Source organism: Tupaia chinensis, unplaced genomic scaffold (assembly GCF_000334495.1).
Source record: "Tupaia chinensis unplaced genomic scaffold, TupChi_1.0 Scaffold143351_1, whole genome shotgun sequence".
Taxonomy (NCBI): Eukaryota; Metazoa; Chordata; class Mammalia; order Scandentia; family Tupaiidae; genus Tupaia; species Tupaia belangeri.
The window spans coordinates 5612-13734 of NW_006203195.1; the positions used below are offsets into that span (position 1 = coordinate 5612).

Consider the following 8123-nt stretch of genomic DNA (forward strand, 5'->3'; position numbering starts at 1 on the left):
AGGGGGGGGAGCCGGAAGTGGGTGGGGCGACGTCCGGGTGTCTGTGCGCGGAGGAGGCGGTGACTTGTCTGGGTCCGCCGCGGCCGTTCTACAGAAAGCGGAGCGTGGTTGGCGGTGTCGACTCGGGCGTGGGAGCCTCGCTGTTTTTCTCCTCACATCATTGTGGTCCCCGCTCGCCCTCCTCCCAGGTGTGCTGGGGTCGCCTCCGGCCGGCCTGGGCCTACGCCGAGCCGCGCCTTTGTGGTAGTCCGTGAGGAACAAAGTGCAGTCAGTCCTAGTGAGCGCCGACTCGGCCGCAGACGCCGCACCCAGTGTGTTTTCCAGGCCTCAGGGTTTCTCTGAAGTAGGGCCCTTTATCCGTCGCTTTCAAGTGTGACGTCCTTGTAGATTAAGTTACGTGCTCCGGGTCACACAGGTAGTAAATGGACAGATACCAGTGGTACTGACAATCTGCGAGAAGCTAAGCTGTTCGTTTTCAGTCAGGTGATGAAAAGAACTCTGTCTAGAGTTGCTGGATTTTTTTTTACCAAGTGAAAATGCAGGACTCGCAGTTTGAATTTCTGCTAAGGAATAATAATGGGACATATTTATACTAAGAAATAGTTATTTCTCTGAATTCAAGTTTAATTGGACATCTTTTTATTTCTTTTTCTTCTGAAGACCTGCAAATACCCAATCGATATTGGTTGGTTTGTAAACCAGAAAGACGTGTAATTTGATTGGTGTACAGTTAATTCAGGGATTAGGAGTAGTTAGAAAGGTAGTCATTCATCAGATTGTGTAGTGCATTTTTTTAAAATTATTTTATTTAACTTCATTTATTGATTTATTTAGACTTGACCAGATAGGGACACAGAGACAGAGAGGGGAAGGGAGAAAGCAAGGCGCCTGGTCCTGGACTTGGAACCATCGTCCACCATATGGGAGTCCAGCGCCCTTAACCACCATGCCACCTGCTGGCCCCTGTGTGTTTTAAAGCCCAATAGAAAGTTCTGGGGTTTCTTCTGAGTGAAACGGAAGTCATTGGAATTTGAGTTTTGAGTTTTAGTCTTAATTTTCTTAAAATGGAAAAAGCTAAAAATAATTAGCTTTTTAAAAATAATTTTTAAATTTAACTTTATTATCATCTTTATTTTTCAGTTTTATCAGAGATAAGGAGGAAGGGAAAGTGAGAAAGCAGGCTACGAGGTCCTAGACTCAAGCCATGGTTGACCATGTGGGAGTCCAGCTCTTCTAACCACCATGCAACCTGCTGGCCCCAAAATAATTAGCTTTTTTTGTGGAATAACTTTTTTAAGTTCTTATTCTCATTATCCTAATATAGTTTTGTTTAGGGACCAGCAGTTAGCGTAACGGCTATGTCGCTGGACTCCCCATAGTCTACCGCAGTTTGAGTCCCAGACCCGGTGACTTAAACTCACACCGGGCGTGTGTGCGTGCGTTCCAAGATCCCAAGAGGAGAATGGAGGAGAAGGGATTGCGGCATGGCCATCCCCTCTGGGGGGTGATTTCTCACTTTCTATCTCTCTGTCTGTCTGTCTGGCGAGCGCATGCACCCTAAAGCAAAAACCTCTCAAAAAAATACATATATATAATTTTGTTTAAAAATGTAGAGCCTTAGTAACACAGTGAAGCATTTTATAATTTTAAAAATTTTCTGGCAAGTTTTTCCCTGACTTTTTTTTAAAGAATTATTTAATTTTGTTTATTCATTCATTTATTTTAATTTGACCAGACAGAGACACAGAGAGAGAGGGGGAAAATGAGAAAGCAAGCCACCAGGTCCGGGACTTGAACCATGGTCAGCCATGTGGGAATATGCAGCACCTTAACCACCATGGCACCTGCTGGCCCTGACTTTTTTTTTTAATGGAAAGATAGTTCACACACCTTAGAATTCACTCTTAAAATATTTCTTTTGTAGTCAGCAGGTGGTGTGAAAGTTAAAATGGTGGATACCACATGGCTGCCAGTGGGGTTGGAGTTCCAGTCCCAGATCCTGTGGCTTGAAAAATCACATGTGAACTTGCACATGTGTGCCCAAAATCCTGAGAAAGGACTGGAGGAGAAAGTATTGCAGTGTGGCCATCTTCCCTGGCAGGTACTTTCTCTATTTTATCTCTCTCTGGTGAGCACACACACTGCATTACAACAACAAAAAGATCATGGACTATAAGCCTTTCAGGATACTGTAGTTTCAATTTACTGTTAACTATGCTATTATGTTAAATAGAAATGGTGGTGGTCATAATAATGAAGGAAAAAGAAATGTTGGTCTGGGCAGATCCTGTAGCCTACTGGTTAAAGGAGCTGGATCTCATGTGGTCAGCCTAGGTTTAAATTCTGGCCCCAGTGGCTTGAAAACATAATGGTATGATTACATGCTGGACATCCCAAAGAATGCAGGAATGGAGGAAAAGGGATTACTACATGACCATGCCCCATTGAGGATGCTTTATCTCTTTCTCTCTCTCTCTGGCAAAAGCCTGTGCTCTCTGAGAATTAAAAAAAAAAAAAAAAAAAAAAAAAACTGGTTTGTGATTTATGTCCCCATAACATAATGTCTGGTTTATTTTTGGATTTGGGATTGGATTGGGGTTAGTTTGTAAAGTGTGTGTGGTTTATAGGCTTAGTATTTAAGTTTTGGGGTTTGGATTGGGGTAGGGTTAGGGTTTAGTGTTACGGTTTGAGATTAAGATTTAGGGTGAGGTATCAGAGTTCAGTGTTAAAAGTTAGGGTAGGGGAGGGATTAGGGTTTATGGTTTAGGGTTAGCATTACGTTTTAGGATTGGGGGTTACACATTAGGGTTAGCATTAGGCATTAGCGTTAGAGTTTAGAGGCTAGGGGCTAGGCTTATGGCTAGGGTTATGATTTATTCCAGTTCTGACTAGTTCCAGTGTATAATAGTTCTGACCATTTCTGAATAGACCATTTTTGGTTGCTTCTCATTTCTTCTGGCCTATTTTGGCTATTTCTAGCTGATTTATGCCTTTCTTATTTGTTTCAGTTTATACCAGTTCTGACTGGTTTTAACCAGTTTCAGTCAACTTGTGGTTTATGCATGTTTTGAATAATTGTGATTAGTCCCTACTGGTTCCTGCCTGGTATGAGATGGTTTTTACTGGCTCTGGTTCTAATCAGTTCTTCCTGGTCCATACTTGTTCTGACAGGCTTCTACCAGTCCTAATTGTCTCATACTGACTACAAATGGCTTATTAGTTTTAACTGGCATGTACTGGTTCTGACCAGGTTTTTCTGGTACCTGTGGCTCACACCCGTTTTGTCTGGCTCATGTCAGTTTAATTTAATTTAATTTTATTTTATTTTATTTTTGAGAAGTTTTGGCTATAGGGCACGTGCATTCGCCAGAAAGCCATAGACAACAGAGAGACAGAAAGTAAGAAATCACCCCTCAGGGGATGGCCACGCCGCAGTCCCTTCTCCTCCATTCTCCTCTCAGGATCTTGAGCATGCACGCACACTCATGCGGCATGAGTTTAAACCATCAGTTCTGGACTTGAACCGCGGTCGACTACATGGGAGTCCAGTGACATAGCCATTATACCAACTGCTGGTCCCACTCATGTCAGTTTTGACTAATTTTGACCAAGCTATCCCAGTTCTAATTGACTTATACAGATTCTGACCTGTGAGGACCAGCTCATATTTGTTCCAACCAGTGCATGAAAGTTCCAGGTAGTGCATAACAGTCTGACAAGTTCAGATTGGCTGATACTGATTATGATCAGTTTTGTTGGCCCTTTATAGGTTCTTACTGATTTCAGTAGGTTCCAGCCAGTGCATACCAGTTCTGACCAGTTTAAACTGGTTTGGACAAGCTCATACCAGTTCTGACCAGTTTAAACTGGTTTGGACAAGCTCATACCAGTTCCGACTGGCTCATACTTGTTCTGACTGGTACATACCAGTTCTAACCTATTCCATCAGGCACATATCAATGCTAACAAGCTCATGATATGTGTCTCCAGTTCATATTGCTTCATACTGATTCCGACCATTCACACTATTTCAGGCCACCTCAAACTGATTCATAACAGCTCAGATCCAGAACAGTCCACACCAGTTTTAACTGGCTCTGGATGGTTTACACCAGTTCTAACTATTTCACACCATTCATGGCTGCTTCAAACTGACTCATACCAGTTCTGACTGTCTTATACTAGTTTTGACTGGTTCACAACAGTTTTGACCAGTTGAAGTGGCACATACTGGTGGTGAATGGTTCATACTGGCTCATACTGATTTGATCTTGTTCATAATAGTTCCAACTGGATCATATGTTTGAACAGGTTTGGACTTGCTTATACCAGTTCTTACTGGCTTATATTGCTTCCAGCCAGTACAAACTGGCTCACATAGGCTCTGACTCTCATAGTGATCATGAGCAGGTCAGACCCTATATGAACTGGTCCAAAGCAGTCTGAACCTGATAGAAGCTGGGTACAACCAGTACAAAATCAGTAAGAGATTGTCAGAACCAGCATGAACCAGTTTGAGCAGATATAAACCTGTCGGAGAAGGCATGATCTGATTTTAACAGGCCAGAACTGTCAACCAGTTTGAGAAAGAAGTGGTATAAAGCAGTAAGAGTGAGTATGAAATGGTATGAACCAGCCTGAGCCAACCAGAATGGTATGAACCAGTTTGAGCTGGTCAGAATCCACATGAACTAGTGAAAACCTGTCAGTACCCATATAAACTGGTCAAAACCAGCCACAACTGCTACTAATTGGTCAAAACTGAAAGGAACAGGTCAGAACTGGTATAAAATGGTCCCAGCTGATCAAAATTGATAAAAGTAGGTGAGAACTGGCATGAAAAAGTTTGAGCCAGTCACAACTGGCATAAGCTGGTCAGAGTCAGTCAAAATGGATTTGAGTTAGTCAGAAGTATAAAATGGTGTCAACTGATTACAGCTGGCACAAACCAGTTTGAGCCAGTCAAAACTGGTATAAACTGCTCTAAACAGCATGGATGCGTGTGAGTGAGATAGAATCAGCTATAGCTGGTATGAACCTGTTTAAGCTGGTCAGAACTAGTATAAACCAGCCTTTCTGTCTGGCAGCAGCCATTAGGTAAGCCAACATGGGTGTGTACAAATACACCAAGGAGTTATGGTGGAAGAAGCAATCCAATGTGATGCGCTTTATTCTGACGGTCCGCTGCTCGTAGTACTTCTAGCTCTCTGCACTGCATTGGGCTCTCTGTCCCACCCGGCCGGATAAAGCACACAGACTGAGCTACAAGGCGAAACAAGGTTTTATCATATACAGGATTTGTGTGCGTCGTGGAGACCACAAATGCCCAGTCCCCAAGGGTGCAACCTATGGCAAGCTTGTCCATCATGGTGTTAACCAGCTCAAGTTTGCTCAAAGTCTCCAGTCTGTTGCAGAAGAGGGAGCTGGATGCTACTGTGGAGCTCTTAGAGTCCTGAATTCTTACTGGGTGGGTGAAGATTCCACATACAAATTCTTTGAGGTTATCCTCATTGATCCATTCCATAACGCTATCAGAAGAAACTCTTGATACCCAGTAGATTACCAGATTAGTCCACAAGCACAGGGAGATACATGGGCTGACATTTGCAGGCCACTAGAGCCGAGACCTTGGAAAGGGCCACAAGTTCCACCACACTATTGGTGGCTCTCACCGTGCAGCTTGGAGAAGATGCAATACTCTCGAGCTCCACCCTTACCACTGATCTAAGAAATGTTTGTAAAATTCATACCTAATAAACAATTTAGGATAGTGGGGGGGGGAACTAATATAAACCAGTCTGAGCCAGTGACAACTGGTAGTGATTAGTTCTGGCCAGTCAGAACCATTGTGAATGAGACCAAGGTTGTCAGAACTGATATGATCCAGGGTGAACACATCAGGGATGAACTGATCTACACTAGTCAGAACCAGTATGAGCTGTGCCACACCAGTCAGAACTTGAATAATCAGTTATCGAAACAGTCAGAACTAGTATGAATCAATTTCACCCAGTGAGAACTGGCATGGACACTGCCCTGAACTGGCGTAAACTGGTCACAACCTTTATCAACTGACCAGAACCGGCATGATCCAGTTTGAGCCAACCAGAACCAATATGAGTTGGCCAGAGCTGGAGCTGGCCAGAACTATTTACAGAATGGCTAGAATAGTTATAGAGGCAGTGCGATATGGTTTCACCAAGTCATAAACAGCACAAACCAATTTGAGCCAGTTAGAACCAATATGATCTGGTACCAGCCATTCAGAACAGGTATGCTCTTGTTCGAGCCAGTCAGAACCAGTCCAAACTAGACAATTGCTTTCAATTGGTGAGACCTGTCCCAAACTGGTCAGATCTAATATGAAGCAATCCAAACTGGTCACATTACTGTTGTGACCAGTCTAAGCTTATCAGAAGTGGTATGAACTAGTCCAAGCCAGTCACAGTTGGCATGAACCAGTAAGAGCTGGTCAGAACAGGTATGAATAGGCCTAATCTTACCACATCAGCATGAACAGATAAGAGCTGGTCCAAACTTATGTGAGCATATCCAAACCAGCATGAACTGGTTGGTCATGACCATTATGAATAGTCAGAGCCCATACAGACAGGTGTGAGCTGGTCAGAGCTAGTATGAAGCAGTCCAGAAGAACTGGTATGACCTGATATAAAGTACTCATAATCAGTCCAAACTGGCCAGAACCAGTATGAATCAGCTTGACCTGGTCAGAACTGGTATGAACAGTGAAAACTGATATGATTTAGTTTGATCTGACCCATACTGGAATTAATTAGTTTGAGCCACTTAGAATCGGTTTGAACTGGTCCAGACCTGTCAGAGCCAGTGTGAATGTTTAGAACCTATCCACACTGTTTGGAACTGATATGAATTGGAGAGATTGCATGATCCATTCTTATCTGAACAGTTCCAACATGAACCAGTCAGAACTTATCCAAACCAGTCAAATCAGTATGACCTGGTTGGAGTCAATCAGAACCTGTATGAACAGGTCACAACCAGAACAATAGGATTTCAGCTGGTCAGAGATAGTACAAACAGGTCTAACCTCCCTGTGTTTTACACAAATAGGAACATGGTATACCTATGGTTCTGTATCTTTATCCTTTCAGTATCTTTTGTCACATCTTGGAAGAGGTATTATGAAACAGTGCAGACTAAGTTATAGCCTCATAAATTATATAAATAATTATATCATTAACACTTGAGATTGGAAGACTGAACCAGTAGGATTCTGTCCCTGGTACAAAAAAAAAAAAAAAAAAAAGAGAGAAGCTGGTAATAGAAATAACTTTGTTTACTCTGTTCTCAATCTATGACAACAAACACATGTTAACTTTCACTAATCAAAGTTATGATTGATGGAGTTATTTTCACTACTTATACAAGCAAATATTCATTGGAAAAGATTGATTTATTTTGATTACTTTTATTTTCACCAGAGAGGAACAGACAGAAAGTGAAAAATCACCCCCCAGGGAATGATGGTCATACTACAATCCCTTCTCCTTCGTTCTCCTGTCAGGATTTTGGCCATGCCACACCCAGAGTGGTTTTTTTTTTCTTTTTTTTACATGTCTATACATATTTACATTTATTTACAAAAGTTTCTATCTATAATAACAATTTAGAGACCAAGTTATACAAGGTGTTGGCAACAGAGTGGAAACTAATGCTTTCTTCTTTGTTAGTTAATATTTCTTTCTTAAACAAATCAGTTGCTTCTGGTTAAGACTTCCAAGGTGTCTTCAAAGAGATGTAATACTCAAATGAGAGATGGCTTTTTATTGGTAGAGTTTTTAAAAATAATTATTTTATTTAACTTTATTTTAATTTGACCAGAGAGGGACAGAGCAAAAGAAAGAGAGAGAGAGAGAGAAATATCAGGAAAGCAAGAAATCAAGCTGCCAGGTTCAGGATGCAAACTGTGGTCAGCTATGTTGGAGTCCAGTGTCCTTAAACCACCATACCACCTACCTGGCCCTTTAGAGATTTTTGCTATAGGGCTTACCAGAGAGACAAAAAGTGAGAAATCACTCTCCGGGGAGTGGGATAGCCATGCCACAATCACCTTGCCTCCATTTCCTCCTGGGATCCTGGGC

At 42.2% G+C, this 8123-nt stretch overlaps 1 pseudogene; it reads left to right on the forward strand.

Moving 5' to 3' along the window:
* The first annotated feature begins 5001 nt into the window (after positions 1-5001).
* LOC106733316 (60S ribosomal protein L15-like) lies at positions 5002-7288 on the forward strand (annotated as a pseudogene).
* The last annotated feature ends 835 nt before the right edge of the window (positions 7289-8123 follow it).